This window comes from Morone saxatilis, unplaced genomic scaffold (assembly GCF_004916995.1).
Source record: "Morone saxatilis isolate NCDOM2014 unplaced genomic scaffold, NCSU_SB_2.0 Contig11, whole genome shotgun sequence".
Taxonomy (NCBI): domain Eukaryota; kingdom Metazoa; phylum Chordata; class Actinopteri; family Moronidae; genus Morone; species Morone saxatilis.
The window spans coordinates 2008021-2014370 of NW_023339663.1; the positions used below are offsets into that span (position 1 = coordinate 2008021).

The window sequence follows — 6350 nt, forward strand, 5'->3', positions numbered from 1 at the left end:
TAATAATAGTAATAATAATGTACTTAAGGAGGATTTTATTTGTTGTTTACTTGTTTTTGAAGTGGTCACGCCCCGTAGCGATGCAACCAAATAAACAAAACAATACATTAAGTTCTCAGTTAAGGACTGAAATTACTCAATAAAGGAGATTTTATGCATCATATTTTAAACACAAACTGCTTTTAAAGTAAAGTCTCAGTGTGCAAATGACCATATAGTAACTTCAGGTGTCAAATTAAAGATTAAAACTGTCTGTTAATCGCCAAAACATTACCACTAAATTAAAAATGGCCGACTTCCTTGGGGGCTGCGTTCAGGGCGTATTAATATTCAGTCATACAACATATAATACACACATTTGTTACCACATTTCATGAGTTTTAAGTATTTAGTACTTTCCCTCCGAAATGTGACGGACTTTAAGTAGAAAGTCTCAAGTACCTCATATTGTACTTGAACACAATCAGACAGGTTGGATTTAAAACTCACAGAATAAAAGAGTTTTTCTTTAATTCAATCCGACAGGGACGACCCTGAACTGCTCTTTAGTGCTGCAGTTATTCGGTGCAGAGGATTGGGGTTGTGAAGGGGGGGGGGGGGGGTGTCACCAAAACAAAGAGAGGTTCTGGCCGAGCTTGTCACTGAGTGAACCACCGCCCACCTCCCAGACGACTCTATTACGGCTCCACTGAAAGGAGCAAGCTGTGCCGGTTACCATGACGACGCTGCAGCGGGAAGGAGGGGGGTGTGGGAAAATGGAGTCGCTCAAATCTCTTGTTTAGACTCAAACTCACTCCCACAACATGAAGCGTGTAAACACAGAGAGGAATCCCTGATTTCTTTAAAAACAGAACAGTTCTCCTTTTTCCTCTCGCACTCAAACGCATCACCGCTGCCACAAACGCTGAGTTCACGACTTCACTGAGTTTTAGTTTGGGCTGCGACTGTTAATACATTTGTCTATAAAATAGTGGAAATATTTTTTTTTTAAAGTGACGTCACAAAACTTTTTTTAATTACTTTTTTGTCCAAACTCCCAAAAATATCCAGTTTACTATCAAAGAAACAAGCTAATATTCAGATTTGAGAAGCTGGAATCTCATTTTATTTTCTCGGAAACAACCAAAACAATCCTGTAAAGGATCAGGATTTGGTGAGTGCAGAACTTTCGCTGCTGCTGTTCCTGCTTCCTGATTCTATGAGTACTTAATTAATTGGTTCAGCTTCTGTAATTGCGGCTAAAGAACTTAATTTGCGAGTTTGTTTTTTAGATTTATAATCCTGTTGATTAATTATTTAATCTGACACATTCAGATTTAGATCATAACTCTGCCATGTAAACATTTAACAAACTTTGGTTCTTTTGTTGAGTAAAAATAAAAACATAAAAACGTGTTAATAAGCAACAGTTTAGAAGCTTTTCTGGAGCTAAAATCATTCTGGTGTCGATATTATCGGCCGATATCGGCTCATTGCAGACTGTTGGTATTTGGGCGGTGGCGGTCTGAATGTTAGATATGTGAACTTGTGACCGGAAGGGTGTCGGCCCAGACCGGCAGGTTAAAACTGGATGAAGTGAAGGATCAGCTGCCTTTGAGCGAGGCCCTTAACCCCGACTGCCCAGTGGCAGCAGAACCGAATGTGGTACTGGGCAGCTTCCGGGTGTAAATGATCAGGGTGTTCCTGCTAAAGAGAGGCGTCCTCTCAGTGAACCTTCCTGGAATAAATAAAGGTTAGTTAACCCAAACTTACATATTCTTCAATAAAGTTATTTATTTAAGACCAATAAACTGACCAACATCTGTAAAAGGAGAATTTATCGTATTCGTCTCAAAAGTTCCCACATTAGTTGATCTTTAACCTAAACTGACACCAGGGTTAAAACAATACTTTATCAGTACTTTCTGAGTTGTTTGGGGCAGCAGTACGTGGGATAAAGATACGTCTCTCTTCAACAGAAACCTGAACTGAACGCGAGTGAACCGTATAGTTTGTTCAGGAAGACATGTGAGCAGTTCGAATGCTTCACACCTCACTTTAACCTACAATTACCTCCAGGGCAATTCCAGCAAACAGGGCGAACAGGTTACAGCCTCCCTGTGGGTGTGAGTCTCTGCTATTGTCAGACTTCAGGTTGACGTTCGTCGTCTCTGGATAAACACACAGAACAGGGAACCCGTTCTCAACCCAGGTTGTCAAGTGAGACGCAGCAGTTTAACACGTGGCTGAGGTTGTTCAGCAGTCGCTGTTTGTTCAGGTTTATTCACAAATCCTTTTATTTTGATCCGCCTGCTTTACAATGACAGAAAGGGCTAATGAGAGCCAATGTTGTGTAAAGTGTGTGTTTACATCCTCTGATTATTAATTGTGATTGGTAGAATAGAAACAACATGCATGTTCTCATACAGCGATGTAATGACGTGGTTATATGGTTGCTCTACACTGCAAGTGTAGCTACTAATTACTCATGTCAGTCCAACAGTCCTGTTCCTGTTGGTTGGTGCCACACTGGAACCAGGTTTCTGGGCCAAGAGCCGGTTCTTGGTTCAGGATTAGGTACTGGCTCCAGACTGGCCCTCAGACTGCCTTGGCGAGAAAGAGGTACCGAAGGCTTCAATAAAACTGGCACCGAACAGCATTAGTGTTGGTGTTTTAGTTTTCTCCGAATGCAGCCAGACTGGTACCGAGCTCCTGAAGGTGACTCAGAAACATTCTCGCTTCTTGTCCAAACCTTAACCGCTAACAGCTGCTAGCTCCAGCACAACACAATCCCTTCAACAAGACACACTTCTGTGCTCCCGCTGTATGGAAAGGTAATTAAGGTCACGCTCGACCTGCAGCTGAACTGATTTACAGCCTCGCATGTCGAGGAAAAGATCCACCGATGGAAGAGCTCCGAGGGGGAAGCAGGAGGAGGGAGCTGAAATATTGACTGAGCGGTGATGCCACCATGCACAACACTGACCCACATTCCCATCTGTAACACAGACCGGTCCTCCTAAACACACAACAGTCCCACTCAGCCACGGCTCAGTCGAGTCAGAGGTTGTTGTGTAAGTTTGACAAACTATTGGGGCCAATATTGATTATTTTTATGAACTTACAGCCTTCTGGCTTCAGTTCAGAGCTGAAACTGTTCGATGATTAACTGATTTTCATACTTGATTAATGGTTAAAGTCTTTTTTTTGTTTCAAGATAAACTGCCAACGATTCACCAGTTCCAGCTTCCCCCCATTGTGTGTCTGTTTTAAATCACTGTAAACTGATTATCTTTGAGTTTTGGGCTGTTTGGAGCATCCGCACTCTCAAATCTGTGGAAAAAATCTTATTTATTTTCAGGGGCGTCTCCAGAGGGGGATGGACATCTGATTGGCCACCCCAACTGCCACCCAATTATCTCTTTCAGAGGCTGCAGCTGTTTTAAAGCTACGACGACCTAACGTGTCCATTGAATATATCAATAATAAAATATCTGAATGAAAATCTGTTCTGTGGGTTTCCCCTTTACAGACAGGCTAATCTTTATGCTAATCTAGATCAGTTTTGGGCAAAAACACACTTTTGAAAGTTATTTTTCACCTGGTGTGTTTGAATATTTCTCCACAAACAGTGTTCGAATTCCATAAACTGGGAATAAATGGAGAGCTGAGACACAATGAAGAGTGTAAACGCTACTGTAGCAGTTAAATCTGAGCCTGGATGAACTCGCTTTATATTCCTCTACTGTTGGTCAAACACCAACAAGACATTTGAAGACATTTCGTTCGCATGAATTCTTCTAACAGGGATGATAAACAAAACCACAAACATCAGCTGCAACACATCGTAATTATCCATCAGATCAGAGATAGTTTGAATAAATATCAGGAAGCTTCAAAGCCGCCGTGTAAAGACAGTTAATATGTCGGCTGAGAGAGAGAACTTAAGATAAATTAAGTTTGAGAATGAATGAATCCATTAAAGCTCCCTGCAGTCAGACATCCGTGTTTGTTCTTGTTCCTACAGTCTGATGTTTGAATTATATGTGTGCAGAGTTTGACTCTAGAAGGATGATTTCACATTCAGCTGCTGACAGAAGAAACTTTCTGAGCTCATTGAACGTCACATTTTAAGAGGGATTTGTGACATCCCAAATAGTTCAGGAAGTCAATCCTGGTCCAGTTTGTAACTGAGACAGTGAGATCCACCAGAGCACCGACACTGAGACTCTACAGAGCAGGAGGAACAACAACAGCACAACTTATTAATATTTCATAGATTCAGTAATGTTTAATGAGGCACGAGTGAGTGGATGACCTTTTATGTCAGACACATTACTGTTCCTAACCGACTGTTTGACGACTCTGTCAAGTTAAAGTAATCAGACAAAGTTTATACAGAGTCACATGAAGTGGTGTGAAGCAAACTCAGAGGTGTGATGACGGAAGGTGTCACGATGAATATTTCTCATTATTGAACCATTTATTTTGAGTTAAATGACTCTTGTATTGTTTTTTTTTTTTGTATGTTTTAATTCCCAATCTTATTTTAGATACTTATACTTATTTTAGACTTTTCCTCCATTTATCTGTATTTATTTACTGCACCATCAGCTGAATCTCACTCTTATCTTATCATAGACCGAAAGATAACTTAATTAATCATTAATAGATAATGAATGTTGTTGCTTTACTTTACTACCAAAAAACAGTCTGAAAGTCCCGCAGTCAACTTTTATTTTCTCACCACATGTTCTTCCTTTCAGATCTTTAAATGAAGCCAGTGTCGAATCACAGACTTTGACTTTAACAGAGTGAAGTTTGGAGAGTTTTCGTGTCCCAGGAGGTTTTAAAATCAGCGGTTCCCACAACTGGAGCCAGGTTAACACAAACTTATGTTTATCTCTAAGACACTCCTCTAATCTTTCTCTTTTTCGAGTCAAATATGGGATTGTTTTACCTTCTAAAATTAAAATAAAGACAAAGATTACAGTGTTGACTTCACAACCAGGAGACACAATCAGCCTCATGGGAGCAAAACGCACTTTAAACTTTTAAAAAGGCATGAAAGTAATCAATCAACACTATCTTTAAATACTGGCTGCAAGAGCTGATATCTGTCAGCAGTGAAAATGTGTTTGGGACAAAGTCCAACAAAGTTTATTTAACTCTACCTTCAGTTTCTGTTTCTGCACCAAACTACATTAAAAAAACGGCGGATTTAAGCTCAAACAGAACTTTAAATAAGTTCTGATAAACTTTGAGTTTCAATCTGAGATATAAAATAAGAACATTTCAGTTCAGTTTAACTTTGCCTGAACTTCACTCTGATGATCAACAAAGGTGTATTTATTATAGCAAATGATCAATTAATCAATGATAAATAAAGAATGAAAAATGAAAAAGTAAATAAAATAAAAATGAATAAAGATAACTCTTATCCTAGCTGCAGCTTTACCAGCCTGGAGTCTGTAGCTTTATTTCTCTGCACATGTTGTTCCTTCTAGGTCTTTAGCTACAGACTAAAGTTGAATCCCAGACTCTGTCTTTTATTGGGTAAAGTTCGAAGAGTCTTTGTGTCCCAGGAGGGTTTAAATCGGTGGTTGTTGCAGGCTGATATCTGTCAGCAGCTTTGTGTGAAAATGTGAGCACAGAATCCAGTCTGGGGACAAAGTCTGACAAAGATTATTTAACTCTTCATTTAGTTTCTGTTTGCACCAAACTCCATTCAAAAAAGGGCTGTTTTTAGCGCAAAAAGAAGCGTGTTTGTCTGACACAGTGCTGATGAACTTTGAGTTAATCACACTTTAGTTTAAATCAGATAGAAAATAAGAGCATTTCAGTCCAGTTTCATTTCTACCTGAGCAGCTCATAAAGTTACACGAGGTTTATGTTCTGCACTGCTGCAACTGCACTTTCTGTTCGCACCAAACTACATTAAAAAAACTGCTGTTTTAAGCACAGATAGAAGAGTCTTTGCAAAGCTTTAAACAAAGTGGTGTTAACCGTTGAGTTGTTCACAGGGAGACATAAAGAACAGTTCAGCCGAGTGGAAGAGCTCATAAAGCGGACTGATAGTGGATCCTTCAGCCTTAGACATCATGCACACATGCGCCACATCACCAGCTCTTAATCTGCCCCCCCCTCCAACAAACTCCTGATCAATCACCAAACTGATAATCAATCTGAACCCGATCACCCGAGCAGCCGCACGCGCCTCGTGTTGTAAAAAAAAAAAAATGCAAGAAAGCATAAATGAAAAGAAAGAAGCAGTTGAAGTTAAAAAGTCTCAGATGGAGTTTACTTACGCGGGTTCTGCGCACAACTGCGGAGAGAAGTCGTTTTGTTGCGGGTCCTGTGCGGGTCCTGCT

The 6350-nt window shown here is 40.1% G+C and overlaps 1 protein-coding gene across 1 annotated transcript in view; it reads right to left on the reverse strand.

Annotated features, from left to right (window-relative positions):
* The window catches only part of LOC118320857 (CD82 antigen-like), a 29349-nt gene that overhangs the window by 22800 nt on the left and 199 nt on the right, over nucleotides 1–6350 (reverse strand). Inside the window, exon 2 of the mRNA XM_035651979.1 lies at nucleotides 6288–6345. The gene's annotated coding sequence lies outside the window, so the exon portion shown is untranslated. The remainder of the gene's footprint in view (nucleotides 1–6287; nucleotides 6346–6350) is intronic.